The 17213-nt window shown below is 48.7% G+C and overlaps 1 protein-coding gene across 1 annotated transcript in view; it reads left to right on the top strand.

Annotated features, from left to right (window-relative positions):
• LOC149861912 (uncharacterized) overlaps nt 1-17213 on the top strand; it is a 115669-nt gene that overhangs the window by 46404 nt on the left and 52052 nt on the right. Inside the window, exons 19-26 of the mRNA XM_090054787.1 lie at nt 87-148; nt 10829-10936; nt 11026-11124; nt 12449-12566; nt 12829-13033; nt 14155-14328; nt 15474-15626; nt 16551-17135. The gene's annotated coding sequence lies outside the window, so the exon portion shown is untranslated. The remainder of the gene's footprint in view (nt 1-86; nt 149-10828; nt 10937-11025; nt 11125-12448; nt 12567-12828; nt 13034-14154; nt 14329-15473; nt 15627-16550; nt 17136-17213) is intronic.

Here is a 17213-nt window from a genome sequence, read left to right as displayed (position 1 = left end):
ATTTGGAGTCCTATATTTCTGCTAGTTTTTTAATGATATCTAAGTTAAACAAGGCAAGCATTTAGTAATATGTGTTTTGTCCACAGATTTCTATTACAAAAGGAGAAGCCTGTCCTAGAGGAAAAGGACTTGGAAGATATTCTGAAGGGTGAGGAATTAGCACACGCATTTGTTAAAAATTGCTTTAAGAACTCATGGTCTAATGAAGTGATACCAGCACTAAAAAACTTAAATTTCTTCTCTCCATCAGAGGACCTATTGAAAAACAAAAAGGTAAAATGAACCTTATGGAAGTACTTCTGATAAGAATTTCTCTAACATCAACGTTACAGTCAGAAAACATTTGTCCTTGTCGGTACCCACAAATTGTATCTGTCTTTCATGCAATGTGACATCATGCCGGGGTTTACGGACTCCACAAAAATACTTTGTCATCCTTTGAAAAATTGTCCACATGCATTTTCTTCCTGGTGGGTGCTCCACACTTCTGAGCTCTGTTGAGAAACATTTGGTCTTAACAGTACCCATAAAATACGCTGTAGCCCAGCCTCTGCTCAAATTCCCACTTCCTGCTCCTCAGTTTGTCAGCTCCATGGATGGATCTTCTTCCTTGGATCTTTTGAACATATTTTAACAATTCTCATAGCAGTGGGACACTGGCCTTTGTTGTTTCTGTGCTTTACCTGTGGCAGGTGTGGGTGCTATCTTTGCCAGGACAGGACTAGGTCTGTGCTGCCTGGCTGTAGGAGCTCAGCACCTCACCCAGTAGCATCTCTGGGGGGCAGGAGAGTGAGTACAATGGTGCCTCCCCCTCTCTCCAAAGTTTGTTGGTTTTTTGCTACAGGAAACATGGTCATCCCTGTGCCATGCAGCATGTCTTGGCAGGGAAGAGGAGTAAACGGCACTAGGGGTGGCTCTTCGGGAGCCTGTGTCCGGGGTTGTTGCGGCTGGTATGCAGCAAACCCACTCCTCTTTGGCAGCAGCTGAATCCTGCACTGCTACAGCACTAATAGCTGCTGCTTGAGTGAAGAGAGTTGGTACAAGTAAAATCCCATCCCCATTCCCACCCTGCACTTGTCAGTGGTCTACATTAATCCCCCCTCCCACCACCCCTCAAGCACTGAAGGAACTCCCTATTTCTCTTCCACGTGAGCTGCTATAAAGGTCAGACAGCGAGAAATCCCCAGCGCTGTCCTTGCCCTTTGAGCAAGTCACATTGCTGCCCTGTACCTCAGTGTATTCATCTGCAAAATGGGCTTTATTTTGCCATCCTTTGTACAGTTCTCTTAAGTCTTCATAACTAGGTTAAAAAAATCAGGTGAAAGGGAATTTAAAGTCTTTTTCTTTAAATGTTGAAATAGCAATATCCAAATACAGACTCTGAACACAGATCAGTATTAGAAATTTTCACAGATTAACAAAAACACCCTAACCCTGCTGCCCCCCCTGCAAACATAAAACATACATAAAAATGAGCATAGCTTAATACTAGCCATAAATAGACATAAAACATGTCACACTGAGTCATGGTTACCCAGGTCTGGGGGTCATCTGCCCCCAGGGGAGGACAAAGAGCAATGGCCGTAAACTGTTAGAGGATGGTTTCTGGGTTTCTGGTTGGATGCAAGGAAGAACTTTTTTTTTTACGGTAAGGGTGACCAGAATCTGGAATATACTTCCCAAGTAGGTGGTGCAGTCCCCAGCCTGGGAAGTCTTCAAGAACAGAGTGGACAGACACCTTACTGGGATAATTTGATCTCAGCAGTATTCCTGCGCAGAGCAGGGGGTTGGACTTGATGATCTTTCAAGGTCTGCTTTTGTTCTGGTTAACCTAAGGTATTTTCCTTGTATTCCCACCACTTCATAAGGTGCTGCACCTTGAGTCACCACCATCCTGTGGACTTCATTGTTACTTGCTCACTACTCAGCTCCTGGTCAAACTCTTTTGAACTGATTGTTTTTAATTACAGGTTTTCTCGTGGTGGGTCCAGAGAATATCTTTGCTTAGACTTCCCCATCTTAGGATGCAGTGGTGGTAGCTGCAAGCACTTGATTTTATAGATTTCATAGACATTAGGGCTGGAAGGGACCTCAGAGGATCATTGAGTCCAGCCCCCCGCCCAAAGGGCAGGAAGTCAGCTGGAGTCATAGGATCCCAGCAAGATAAGCATCCAATTTGCTCTTGAAGGTGTTCAATGTAGGTGCTTGAACCACCTCCGATGGCAGGCTGCTCCAGACCTTGGGGGCTCGGACAGTAAAGAAATTCTTCCTTATGTCCAGCCTGAAACTGTCTTGCAGGAGTTTATGACCATTCGACCTCATCATCTCTTGGGGCGCTCTGGTGAACAAACAATCCCTCAGACACAAGTGGTCACCCCTGATAAACTTATAGGTGGCCATCAGATCACCCCTGAGCCTACGCTTTTCCAGGCTAAAGAGCCCCATGTCTCTCAGCCCATCGCTGTAAGGTCCATTTTCCTGACCTCTGATCATGCGCATGGCTCTTCTCTGGACTCTCTCAAGCTTCTCCACATCCTTTTTGAATTGTGGAGCCCAAAACTGGACGCAGTACTCCAGCTGCGGCCTCACCAAGGCCGAGTACAAGGGGAGAATGACGTCCTGGGATTTGCTTGAGAAGCATCTATGGATGCAAGCCAGTGTTTTGGTTGCTTTACTAGCCGCAACATCGCATTGCAGGCTCATGTTCATCTTGTGGTCAATGATGACCCCCAAGTCTCATAGTTTCATAGTAGCTAGAGTCGGAAGGGACCTAGGTAGATCATCTAGTCCGACCCCCTGCCTTGGCAGGAAAGAGCACCGGGGTCAGATGACCCCGGCAAGGTGCTCATCTAACTTCCTTTTAAAAATCCCCAGGCTAGGAGCCTGCACCACTTCCCCTGGAAGCCGGTTCCAGGCCCTAGCCGCCCTGACTGTGAAGTAGCGCCTCCTAATATCTAATCTAAACCTACCCTCCGCCAGCTTGTGACTGTTATTCCTGGTCACTCCTGGCAGCACACGGGGGAACAGGGACTCCCCCAATACCTGCTGATCCCCCCTGACCAGTTTGTAGCAGGCCACAAGGTCCCCCCTTAACCTTCTCTTGTGGAGGCTAAACAGGTTCAGGTCCCGTAGCCTCTCCTCATAAGGCCTGCCCTGCTGACCCCTGATCATACGAGTGGCCCTCCTCTGAACTCTTTCCATATCGTCCACGTCCCTCTTGAAGTGTGGCGCCCAGAACTGGACGCAGTACTCCAGCTGCGGCCTGACCAGTGCCGCATAGAGGGGGAGGATCACCTCCCTGGACCTGCTCGAGATGCATCTGTGGATGCATGACAGGGTACGGTTGGCCTTCTTGACTGCCTCCCCACACTGCCAGCCCATGTTCATCGTGGAGTCAATGACGACTCCAAGATCCTTTTCCGTCTCCGTGCTGGCAAGAGGGGAGTTCCCCAACCTGTAAGTGTGGTGCCGGTTCTTCCTCCCCATGTGCAACACCTTGCACTTATCAGTGTTAAACCCCATCCTATTCTCATCTGCCCACCGTTGCAACCTGTCAAGGTCAGCTTGTAGCCTATTGCACCCTTCTAGTGCACCCACATCCCCCCACATCTTAGTGTCATCAGCAAACTTGAACAGGGTGCTTTCTACCCCCTCATCCAAGTCACTGATGAAGATGTTGAACAGTGCGGGCCCGAGGACCGAGCCCTGCGGAATCCCACTGCCCACGTCCTTCCAGGTCGAGAAGAACCCATCCACTACCACCCTCTGGGTGCGGCCCTCCAACCAGTTGGCGACCCATTTGACCGTGTGGGCATCGACACCACAGTCTCCCAGCTTTTTGATGAGGACAGGGTGAGAGACAGTGTCGAAAGCCTTCCGGAAGTCCAGAAAGACTACATCCACAGCAACCCCTGCGTCTAATGATTTGGTGACCTGATCGTAAAAGGCCACCAGGTTGGTCTGACAAGACCTGCCACTGATGAACCCATGTTGGTTGCCCCTGAGCATGCATTCCCCTGCAAGGCCCTCCTGGATGTGTGCCAGGATAATTTTTTCAAAGAGCTTACCCGGGATTGAGGTAAGACTAACTGGCCTGTAATTTCCCGGGTCCTCCTTTTTTCCCTTTTTGAAGATAGGGACCACATTGGCCCTCTTCCAGTCCTCCGGCACCTCACCAGAGCACCACGAGTGCTCATAGAGCCGCGCCAGGGGTCCCGCAATGACCTCGGCCAGTTCCTGTAGAACCCTAGGGTGAAGATCGTCCGGACCAGCGGACTTGAACACGTCCAGCCTCTCCAGAAGTACCCTAACTAACTCCTCACTGACCCCTGGCCCAGGCGTGTCTCTCCCGGGGCCCGAGGGGGGCCCAGCAGGGAGGTGGCTGAACTGGTCCCTACTTAGGAAGACAGAGGCAAAGAAATCGTTAAATATGTTAGCTTTGTCATCTGGCATGATGACTAAGTTGCCCATCATGTCCTGCAGGGGCCCCACATTACCCGGGACCCTCTTTTTACCCCCTATGTATTTGAAGAAGGACTTCTTATTGTCCTTAATCCGGGAAGCTAGTCCTATCTCCATCTCTGCCTTGGCCTTCCTGACTGCCCCCCTACATCCTCGGGCGACTGTAACATAGTCCTTCTTGGTGATGACCCCATCCCTCCATTGGGTGTATGCCTCCCTTTTAGCAAGGAGACATTCCCGGATGCTCCTAGTGAGCCATGGGGGTTTATGTGCCCTCCTGCTCCCTTTGACCCTTGTTGGGATTACCTCCCTTTGGGCATGGAGGATCGTCTCCTTAAGGAGCAACCACTCACCTTGGACATCTGGCTCCCTTCCCCTCTGGGTCCTCAGCGCTTCCCCAACAATCCTCCTTAGCTTGTTGAAGTCAGCCCTCCTAAAGTCTAGGGCTGTTGCCTTGCTGCAGCCCTTTGCCACCTTACGCTGGATGGTGAATTCCAGCAAGCGATGATCACTGTCTCCCAGGTGGCCCATCACCCGCAGCCCCCTCACCAGGTCGTCAGCCGTGGCCAGCACCAGGTCCAACAAGGCATCTCCCCTGGTGGGGCTGTGCACCTCCTGGGTTAGATGGAGGTCCTGCACTCTGGCTAAGAACCGACGTGAGCAATCAGACTTGGCTGACTGCTCCTCCCAGCAGATGTCTGGGAAGTTCAGGTCCCCCATGATGACCACATCCTTAGTCCTCACTGCCTCTGTGAGCTGACCTAAGAATTCCTGGTTGAGCTCTTCTCCCTGGTTGGGAGGTCTATAGTAGACTCCCACCGTTAAGTCTCTATCCCCTGGACTGCCTTTTACTCTAACCCAGAGCACCTCAGAGTCCCCCCCCTCTACCCCCTTGCTAATTGACGAGGAAGTATATTCCTCCTTGATGTAGAGTGCTACTCCTCCACCTTTCCTTCCTATCCTGTCCCTCCTGTATAGCCTATAGCCCTTGACACTCACCGCCCAGTCATGCGATGAGTCCCACCACGTTTCTGTGATCCCCACTATGTCAGGGCTGGTGACAGCTAGGAGGAGGGCGAGTTCCTCCTGCTTCTTCCCCATACTTCGAGCATTCGTGTAGAGGCATTTGAGGCCTCCAACGGTTGTGCCCACTGACCCCCTAGTCTCAGCAATGCCCCGTCCCCCATCACTTACCTGTTTCTCCCTTTTGACCATTGGTCTGGGCTCACTGGCTGTTGCTGGGCCTGGTAGTTCATCGTCTCCTCCGCCCTCATCTTCCCCCTCCCCCGACGAGCCTAGTTTAAAGCCCGCCGAAGGAGGTTCACCAACCTGGAAGAGAACACACGCTTACCTTTAGGGGAAAGGTGGAGCCCATCCCATCCCAGCATGTCTCTCATCATGATGTGCCGGTCATGGCTGAGGAAGCCAAAGCCCGCCTCGAAGCACCATTCCTGTAGCCTCCAGTTGGTCTCCGCTATGCACATCTCGTGGCGTCTGCCTCGACCGCTCACTGGCAGGATGGAAGAGAAGACCACCTGTGTGCCCATCTCCCTCAGCACACCTCCCAGAGCATGGTAGTCCTCCATCAGGCGATCAGGGGCTCTCCTGGCCGCATCGTTAGTACCCACATGGACAAGGACCATGGGGTAATAATCGGTGGGCTGGATGATGGACTGGAGCATCCCCTTCACATCCTGAATCTTCGCTCCGGGCAGGCAGTAGACCTCACGTGCTGAGGGATCCTGGCGACAGATGGGGCCCTCCGTACCTCTCAGGATGGAGTCACCAATCACGATGACGCGACGCTTCCTCCTCTTAGGCCTCTTGACTCCCGCCGCCCGCACAGGACATTGTGTGCGCAGAGTCTCCTCCCTGGTATCTTCCACTGCTCCCTCCTCCTCCAGGGCTGCCAGGGCCTCGTACCTGTTCTCCAGATGGACAGGAGGAACTGGTGCCGCAACATGGTTAATAGCCCTGGCACGGGAGACTGTCTGCCACTCAGCAGTGGAGGGCTCATCCCGGGCTGCCCTCTCCTCGGTCGTACCACCCTGCAGAGAAAGAAAATACCTATCAATTTCCTCCTCTGCCTCACGGATTCCCCTCAGCCTGCTAACCTCCTCCAGGAGCCCCCGCACCCGTTCCTCCAGGGGATACCTACAGGACAGGTGCAGGAGTCCCCAGTCCCTGCCCCCCCAGACCTTGCTGGGCAGTTCCCGCAGGCCAGGGGGTTGGAGGACGGCAGCCCCCCCGAGGGCTCCGTCTGGGTGGAGGCCTCGGACAAGCCCCGGGAAGGCTGCGCCCCCCGGGCAGGGGCCCTGGCAGCACTCCGTGTCCACACCATCGCAGGAGTTACTGCCCTTACTAGCAGAGCAGGGGTCAGCCTCTGGGCCCCGCCTGCTCACCCGCCGCTGCAAACGCCGGCGCGCTCTTACAGACCGTGCCTGTTTGCGTGGCTCGGGAGCGCGGCTCCCTACCGGCTCGGCTAAGAGGGACCCGGGGGGCTTCTTCCGTCTCTTTCTTCCGTAGCACTAGCCAGCGTAGCACTGCTGAGCCTATAAGGATGCTGCAGGTTTTTCCTCTCCAGGTGGAGAACCTTGCATTTTTCAGTGTTAAACACCATCAGGTTCTCGTCCGTCCATTTGCTGAGCTTGTCCAGGTCAGCCTGGATCACCCTCCTGTCTTCTGGCGTGGATGCTTTGCCCCAGAGTTTGGTGTCATCGGTGAACTTGGCCAGTCTGCTCCATCATTAATGAAGATGTTGAACAGGATGGGTCCAAGGACAGAGCCTTGAGGGACCCCACTGGTCACAGGGCACCACGATGAGTGACTGCCATCAATTACTACCCTCTGGGTCTGACCACGGAGCCAATTCCCCAGCCAGGAGATCATGGTGGGCCCAAGGCCACAATTGGCCAGTTTTGCCAAGAGGTGACCATGGGATACCAGGTCAAAGGCTGTTTTGAAGTCAAGATATAGGACATCAATCTCTTCTCCCTTGTTCAGGTGATATGTCACCTGGTCATAGTAGGAAATGAGATTGGTCAAGCAAGACCTACCCGCAACAAACCCATGCTGGCTATCCCTCAGGATGTTGGCCTCGGCCAGTCCAGTAAGGATGGCCTCCTTAATAAACTTTTCTAAGATCTTCCCCGGGATAGAGGTCAGCCTGATGGGCCTGTAGTTAGCTGGATCCACTTTCCTCTCTTTCTTGAAGACGGGCACCACATTGGCCTTCTTCCAGTCTTCGGGCACTACACCAGAGTGCAAGGAGCTCTTGTAGATCCATGCCAGGGGCTGGTCCATGACGCTCGCCAGCTCGAGTCCCCTGGGTTACAGATTGTCAGGGCCAGCTGACTTGAAGGTATCCAGCCTCTCAAGGTGTTCCTTCACGAGGTCAGCATTAATGGAGGGCAGGGGATCTCCCTCACCTGGACCTCCCTGTCCCATAGTGGGCATGGGCGTCTCATGGGACTGATGAAAAACCGACGCAAAGTACCCATTTAATAGGCTGGCTTTTTCCTGGGCATCAGTTGTCAGTTGCCCCATCTGGTTCAGCAAGGGTCCAGTGTTGCCCTTGCTTTTCCTCCGGCTCCCCACATAGCTGAAAAAGGACTTTTTATTGTCCTTTATACTTGAAGCTAATTGGAGTTCAGTTGCAGTCTTGGCTTTCCTGGTTTGCTCCCTGCAGGACTGGACCAGTGCAGAATATTTCTCCTTGGAGATGAATCCCGTCCTCCATCCTTTGTAGGCCTTTCTTTTTAGCCTCAGGATGTCTGCTAGGTCCCTGGAGAGCCAGGGGGGCTGCTGTGCCCTCTTGCCTCCTTTCCTCCGAGATGGAATATACTTAGCTTGTGATTTGGGGATAAACTCTATCACACTTCACTGATGGGTCTTGAGGTGACTGCAGAGTCCAATCCTTGAGCCACATATCCGTCCACAGAAGTTGCAGCTTCTTCCTCAGGGTAGAGTAGGCTGCAGGCTAGGGTGTGCAAAATTTCACTCGGTGTTTTGTTTCAAAACTGCTTCAATGTGTTTTGAGCTCGAAACAGCGAAATCAAAATGAAACAAAAGCCTTTGAAACAGCTTTGAAACAAAACAAGGGCACCTGAAACGTTTCCAAAGTTTCGAAATGTTTCAAGTTTCAAAGCCACGCTTACTTGGCTTCAGCTCTGGTCCCAGCCGGCAGCACCAGCCTCCTGTCATCCAGCCGGCAGATTGGGGTCCTGCCCACACCCCCGGGAGGAGTCTGGCACAGCTCCTGCAGCCCTCCCAGGGCTGTGGGCAAGTCCCCAGTCTGCCTGCCTGATGACAGGAGGCTGGTGTGGCCAGCTGGGACAGCGGCAGCACCGCTCTCCCTGGCATGGGCCGCACCAGCCTCCCGTCATCTGGCAGCAGATCGGGGGCTGCAGTGCACAATAAGCGGACTAGGAGCCAACAGGGTGCCCTCGTTACCCAGAAGGCTAACAGAGTACTGGGTAGGCCTGTGTGAAGCAGCAAGTATTCAATTCAGATTTGGTGCTTCAGAGGGGCAGTGATTAGACTCGGTGAGTCAAATCGCTGTCCTGATTCAATTCTGCTTATTTGGATTCGGAGATTCGGCTGCTGAATCAGGCTGAATCGCCTCCGAATTGAGTTGCCTACTGAAGCTTAAGAGAGCCCTAGAAGTCATAGAAATTAGTTCCCTGATGAGAGTTAATGCAGAAAATTACCCAACTCGATGAATACAAGTAAATTTGTTTTATTAGGGTGCTCCCATGAAGTCCAGTGAAAGCTGGCTTTAACAAGCACCCATTTCTCCACCTCCCCATCCCTGTTGTGTGGCAAACCCCTGACTGTGCGGGCTACAACTACTCTTTTCTTTCCCCCAGTGGAGACCCCGGGACCCTCTGCCCCCTCCCATCCTCCCTCTGCCACTGGCCTAAGACCCCGCACCAGCCTGGCAGGGAGCAGCTCCTTGTTCTGCCCCACAGCCTGCCCCTTCCCTGCCCCACTGGCATCAGCCCAGAGCCCCCACAGCCCCAGGGCTTGCTCCAGTCTCAGCCTGTGCCCTGCAGCAGCTCCAGGTCCAGGGGATTTGTCCTGGCAGAGCCTGCTCAGGGGAGTGGGGAGCCGGGAGAGATCTGATGGGCTCTCCCTTCCCCATGGGTCTGGGGGCTGTGGGCATAAAGGGCATTGCTGGGGGTGGGTGGTCCACCTGCAAAGGAAAACAAAGAGGAGTTGTAGCTAGCACAGTCAGGGGTTTGCCACACGACAGGGATGGGGAGGTGGAGAAACGGACACTTGTAAACGCCAGCTTTCCCTATACTTCAGGGGAGCACCTTAATAAACCTAATTTACTTTTATTCTTCAAGTTGGGTTATTTTCTACATTGACTGTTGTTGGGGAACTAATTGATCTTTCTTCCATCACATCAAGGTGTGGCAGGTGAGTCCCAACGAGAGAATATTCATTATTTACCCCGACCCGTTCACACTTCTGAATCTCTCCGAATGGATTCGGAAGCTTCATATTCAATTTGGACCTTTTTGTGGGTCTCCCAATTCGATTCAGCGTGGGAGATTCAGGCCAGATCTCCCCCAAATCGAATCAAATCGGCTCCCTAAACTTTGCACAGCCCTAGTACTGGGCTGCATTAGTAGGAGTATTACCAGGACATAGAGGGAAGTGAATATTCCCAATTATTTGGCACTGATGAGGCCACATCTAGATGCCACATCCAGTTTTGGGTCCCCCCACTACAGAAAGGATGGAAACAAATTGTAGAGAGTTCAGTGGAGGGCAAATGGTAAAGGGACTGGGGCAAATGACTTCTGAGGAGAGGGTGAGGGAATTGGGCTTATTTATCTGCAAAAGTGAAGCCTGAGGTGGGATTGAATATGATAATGATATGAATATTGATAATGAAGGGTGGTTCCAAAGGGGGTGGAGCTGGACAATTCTCAGAGGTGGCAGATGACAGAACAAGGAGCAATGGTGTGAATGTGAAAACTGCCACCAAATCTTCATTACAGCTACGATACACAGATGATATGTTCATCATTTGGACTGGTAACAATTTTTAAAAGCTGTTTTTCAAGGTGTCTCAAAAAGAGATTGGTTTTGGGGGCCTTTTTCCCCATGGTTTGGAGAAAATTTAGTTTCTAAAGCACAATATGTCAGGCATAAAAAAAAAAAAAAGAATTCTGTTAGTCAATTTGTGGCAATTTGGCTCAACTTCATTTCTCCAGCAACTTACTTTTCAGTGTTTTACAGTGCTGCTTAAGCTATCGAGTACTAGATGCAGCCTTGACTGTAGTGAGATTCTTTTCCTGGTTTGAATGTGCCCCCACTGTTCCTTTTTTATGATTCACTCTATCTTATTTTCAAGGGATTTAATGACTTACGAGGAACTGCAAGATGCAAGGACTTTGAGAAGTGGGTCAAAAAGGCATTTCCCAAGCCACAGAAGACTAGCAACTTTCCAACAGACATTGATGTGAGTATAAAAAGCAGTTAAGCTGAAAGTAATCCTGTTTTCTATTCTAATTAAGAAACAGTCAACTAATGAGTTTGTTCTGCTTCTAGAAATGGCAACAGCTTCTTTCAGTGAAACTGTTTTGTGCGGAATGGACAACACAGTGGCAAAAACCTATGCAACTTTCATGTACCAAGTGGATAAAAAAGGTGAGTTTATTAAATGGATAGCTTCCCACTCCCCTGCCCTTTTTACCTTCTGCAGTAGACCAGCTATTTTCATGTGTGCTGAGTTTTTCTCTGAGCTTCTTATTTTTGGTGGTGGTAGCGCAAAGATGTCCCAGTTGTAGACAGGTGAGCAAGCACAAGGTGATGGTGAGATGGTTATAAATGGTCTCATAGCTCTCTAGCTAGGCTCTTTTCTGCTCTTAAAGGATCAGGCACACCTTAGTGTCCTGCGACAGGGTGTTGTTACACATGCATGTCACAATCAAGTATTGGTGGTTGTCCTGCCTCCACCATGGCAGTATGGGCCTCATTTGCGGCTCATTTGACTGGGCAACTCCTCCCTGTCCTGTATTTTTATTTACATCCACTAGCCCATATGCCGTCATTTATGCCTAGACAAACCGAGGCTAAGTTGTTACTATCATTGTCAGCGGACCCATCTACACAAGTGCTTTAATGCTCAGTAGCCTATTGTACCGTGCATTAGAGTGGCATGGAAAAAATCATGCTAATCCCCTAATGCACAGTAAAATAGGTTACTGCGCATTAAGTGTCAGCTAAAAAAAGTGCACTTGTGCACATTAGCGTAGCCTGATGCACATTTGTATAGTACCTCATACTGGAGGGCGTTTTTACATGTGCTGTAGGAGGCATGGGGGGTGCGCTTTAATTAGTGAGCCACACTAAGTAAAAGCACCCTAGCATCATGTGTATCAGAATCCCTGTGCTGAAAAATGACAGTGGGATGGTTTGAACTACAGCTCATTGAATGAGCTTTAGTTTAAAGCACGACATCACCACTTTTCGTCTTGGGGACAATGATACATGTGATGCTAGAGTCTGTTGGAGTGTGGTAATTTCCTCGCTCCAGTGGACTCAATTAATCGTGTCTGCTCTGATGCATTGTCTCCAGTGCATTGTAGTGGGCTCCCTGCATGTGTATAAGAGCCTGGAAGTACTAGATTTAATGCATGTTAGGAAAAGCTCATTAATGCACGTATAGACATGCCCAGTGGCCTGGAACCATTTGCACCCTCTTGGCAAATAGAAGTGAATGGCAATGGCCATTACCAGGCAGGAAAGAATTAGGTCGATGGAACTTATAGATTTGATCTGCCACCCTGTGTCTCCAGCCCTAGACATGGAAATAAAGACAGGTCAGGTGCACTATTGGTGTAAGCTGGTGTAGCTCCAACACCACAGTTCAGATTTATACCAGCTGGGGAAACTGACTTTTGAGCACTTTAAGAAATGTTTTACTGAAAGCAAAAGAGTGGTTAAAAAAGCAAGTATCTTCTTCTTTTAGATAGAGCATGAACACCTGTTTGGCTATTACAAGGATTTGCTTAACACTGAAAAGTATCAAGGAGTCTTCTTTTTTGGAACATGTCATTCAAAATATCAAAGAGATGCCAAAAGCCGAGGTATGTTGATTCTGTATAGCATCTATGTGAGCTGCACTGGGCAGAAGGGCTGGACACCAACAATTCCTGAACTGCTCGTTACTCTTCAATGGTGTATGAATTCATTCACTATATTTATTCAAGCTTTGCACTGATTTAGGCTTTTTTTGGGTAATATTGTTCATATTATATAGATGGCTCGAGTACTAAGTGATGTATAGATGTTGCAAACTGGTGCATATAAAATATCTCTACCTGTGTCTGGACAAAATACTCTTTGTAGGTTACGGGTCTGCAACACATCACTCGCAATTTCTCAAGAATGAAGACACCAGTTGTTGAAAAAATGCTACCTGCTATCATTGAAAGCATGTGGACGGAAGACCTGAGATTGATAAAGGAGCCTACATGTTTTGAAGAGGAGACAGGGAGTGTTCTTGTATGGCTTCTTGATTCCTCTTTGGGCCAGGATATTATTTCAGCTATCCGTAAGTTTCCAGATGGACATTTTGTGCCAGTGACATCCAAATGAGCTAAATTTGTTGGCAACATAATTTAATCAAAGTTGTGGGGGGAAAGTGAGGTCGCACCAGAAACCCAATTGCATTTTTACACATATAAATTAGGATTCAGATTTGGATTTGGCCCAAATCGGGGACAGTGATTTGGGGAGTCAGATGACTCTATTTCTGGGTCTGCGAGGGAGCACACTGGGCCCCCACCCCTTGCACCCCCTGGCTCAGCGATTGGCCATGGGGGGACCCCGGGTGCCCGCCCCAGACCCAGAAGGCACCAGTTGCCAAGCCAGGGGGGCGTGGAGAGGCCCCTTCTGCGTGCTTCCCAGAAGCACTTCTGGTCCACTGCTGGGTCTGCTGCCGAGTGCACAGGGAGACCCCGGCGTTCCTGTGGGACGCTCCATCCGTCCCACCCTTGCAACATTCACGAGCCACCTGCTACCTAGAGGTATGTAGAAAAAGCATTTAAAGCTGTGTCTATGTCCGAATCTCCGAATCTGTCTGAATCTCTCCGAATCGATTCAGAGAAATTAAGGGGTCCTCTGATTCAATTCAGATTTGGAGACTTGGCCACCAAATCGGGCTGAATCTCTGCCAAATAGAATCAGGGACCGAAGTTTCACACAGCCCCTAATATAGGACTTGGGAGCAACCTGCACGAAGAGAGTTCCCCACACAGCCGGCAGCTGGCTGGACCTGCTTCAGACCAGGACAGTTCCCAGCCAGCCCCGTGCTGTGGGGAAGTCTGCATGTGCATCCATTTCAGACGGTCCCCAGCCAGATCCAGGATGCACATATAGACTTCCCCGTGGAGCCTGGGGTTGCCTGGGAATTGTCCCAGTCACGGGCAGGACCCAGCCCCACAGATTTTTCCCAGCCCCGTGGCCCCAATTGAGCAATCAAAGCCTGTGGCTTGGAAAGATCTGTCGGGGAGGGGTAGTTCCCAGCTCTCTGTCCTGATCCACCGAGTGGGAGAAAATCTGCTCCCAAATGCACGTTCATGTAGCTGCCTGCCCAGGGTGGGTTTACTTCAGAGCAGTTTGTTCCAGAAATGCTACCATTGTACCTTACTGTATTTTATGGTTTTTTTACAGAACAAGTAAAGGGACAAATTTGTATCAATGAAAAAACACAAGGATTGCTTTCTAAAGTGTTGAAGCTGCTCTCCTTTGTGGGTGACAATTTATTTTTAGGAGACATCCCCTTCAGTGTGCTGCAGGGCGTTCTAAAGCACAAGCAGAGATTTACAGCTATGCTGTGCGTCATTGGTAAGTTGTATACTTTTCTCCAGGAGTGACATTAAGTAAATATGATCTTTTTTTTTAGCGTAGGCAAGAGGGAAAAGAAAAAAAAGTGCCTGAAAAATGTCATCTCAGCTTTCATGGAACATAAACCCATTGACTAAGAATAAATATAATATATAAAGAAGGTGTCTTAAAAGATGTGTTCTAGAAATTGCAAACGGTTATGTTAAAAGTGGGGAACTGAATTACAATATGGAAATACACCCTTCCCACTGAACATCTAGTTGAATTACATTTTCAGTGTTATAAGCATTTGTAATATTAATCTTTGACAATTTATGCTATCCATAAGAATTTAAGCAGTGCCATTCTGGGTCAGATTAAAGGAAGGGTCCATCTAGCTCAGTATCGTTTCTCCAACAATGGTAGGGATGGATGCTACAGAGGGAGAGCATGAAACAAGGTAATCTCTAAAGTGATTTATTCAGTATGTTCCCTGGCATCCACCAGTTATTGGTTTAGGACTTCTTTACATGTGCTTTCAGAGCTGCTCTAATTCATGTGTATTCAGTGTCCCGCACTTCAAAATGGTGGTTTAACTAAAGTTTATTAAATGAGTTTTAGTTAAAACACCCCTGCCGCTATTTTTAAGTGCGGGGATGGTGAATTCATGTGCCCCAGAGGCTGCTGGAGCATGCGGATTAGCACACTCCAGCAGACTTGATTAGTTGAGTCTGCTCGAGTGTGTGCTAATCAGCACACATCAGAGCAGACATCCAGTGTGTGTGTAGGTGCCCTTAGAGATGCCAGAGGAAATGTTTTTCACCATTCTGTACAGTAGCCATTAATACATCTGTCATCTCTAAATTTATCCAGTCTCTTTTTGAACCTGGGTATCCTATGTGCCTCCACAATCTCCTGTGGCAACTTAATTTCACATTATATAAACAAGCCTCTGCATATAAGAGCTTTATTGTTAGGTGCCACTTGCAATATCTTTTCTATGTTTTATTTAACAAAAAAAAGTGCTAGGGGGACAAGGCTCTTTGCCAAGCTCAGTCTGTAAAAGAAGCTCTATCCACCTGTCGCAGACCAATTGCCCCAAGCTGTCTGCAAGAATAAGGAGACAGGACTACCTTGGTTACTCTCTGGCACTTTCTCCCTTTCAGATAAATCACCTAAAAAGTCAGAATGTTTTACTCATCAGAATATAACTTTCGTGCTTAATATCAGAGAAAAGGAGCACAAGCAACTGGAAGAGCAGAAAAAACAAAGGTGTGCATTTATAAAAATGTGCAACTCCATCTCAGCTGTCATAAAAGGTATTGTCCAGTTCTGTTCTTCTGCTGTTCGTGATAATCAAATTATTAGCCGTCTTAATGGATGAGGCTCTGTGCCCTAGCAGACAGTGACACTAGGAAGAGGTAGAGGATCCTGTTGAAAGCAAGCTGGATATCGTTTTCCAGTGTGGTTCTGTGGCTGACAGTGTGAAGGTGATCCTAGAAAGTATCAGTAGGGGAATACTGATGAAGAGAAGAGTTAGCCTCACCTTTATATAAAACAATAGTGAGACTATATTACCAGCTAGTATATCCTGGCTCAACACCCATGCTTCAAAATAGATATTCAGAAATTAGAAAGGAGTTCAGAAAAGAACTGCTGGACTAACTTAGTCTCTCACAGGAAGAGACTAAAAGTGCTCAGCCTCTATGGTTTGTTTCAGAGAAAGCTAAGAGAGTATTTGATCATGATCTGTACGTGTTTGTTTGGAAAGGTATTTCTCAGAGAGGAGTGTATTTTAACCTAGCAGGCAAGATGAGATCTAGAAAGTGGAAGCTGAATAGAGACAGGTCCAGAAGGTAAATGGGGAACCAGTGTTTAAGGAGGACTGGAATTAGCCATTGGCACAACTCCCATAGGGCTGGCATGGATTTTCTAACTGATTCAAAGAAGGGAATAGAAAAGAAGCAGTTAAACAGCTTGAAAAGTGAGAACTCCCTAGCACTGAGATTTGTAGATGGGAAAGCTGTCTCTAAAAGCCTTGCTCTAGTCCAGCCAACAGGATAGATCCAGGGATCTCTGGCAAATTCTCAGGCATGAGTTCAAAAGGAGACCATATGGGGATAGTCAGATACTGCTTCCTCCCATTTAAGACTAGACTGAGAATTTATTTTTCATCTGATTGACAGTTCACTTTCATATGCAAGTCTGGTTGTTACTAAATCTATATTTCCCTCCCTGTTTAGTTGATTTGGATGGCATGGCACAAAGCATTGATGAAAAGGAAAGCATCAAAAATCAGATGTCGGTGAAGACCTTCTCTGTCAAGGAAGAGAAAAAAAGTGCAGACTCAGAACCACCTGCACTTGCTAAATATGATGATATGGTTAGAAAAGTCTACACACAAAAGGAAAGCCAGTACTTTCCAAAACTGTTGAAGCTGAAAGCAGAACAAGCCAAAGGCAAATTCCCAGGGGAAGCAGTTCTTTCCCTGGATGAGGTTCAGGAAAAGATTTACATCCCAGCCATGGAGGATTTTGAAAAAAACCTATAGGTCCCTTAAAGATTCCTCCATCAATTTTGGCAGCATTAAAAGGCAATTTGAGATGGTGATAAAGAAAAAAGTCTTGCTCAAGAAGGAGTCTGAAATCATGGAGAACAGTAAGGGAGAACCAAGTAGCAAGTCCCGTTGGGTAAAGTCTGCAGTGGATAAGATTCACAACTATGAGACATTGTTCACAGTGGTGCAGACAGCCAAAATGATCAATGAACTGTGAAAAGAACTTGGCCTGGATGAAGATTTCCAAATCCTTGATGACCTGACCAGATACGTATGTAGGATACTGGAATTGATTCAATTTATGTGGTCTCACTGTATATATTTCATGGTTGACTGCACAGAAATCAAG

The sequence above is a fragment of the Crocodylus siamensis genome, chromosome 6 (assembly GCF_052110815.1).
Source record: "Crocodylus siamensis isolate JL-2025a chromosome 6, ASM5211081v1, whole genome shotgun sequence".
NCBI lineage: Eukaryota > Metazoa > Chordata > Crocodylia > Crocodylidae > Crocodylus > Crocodylus siamensis.
This window is presented reverse-complemented; position numbering and strand designations above follow the sequence as displayed.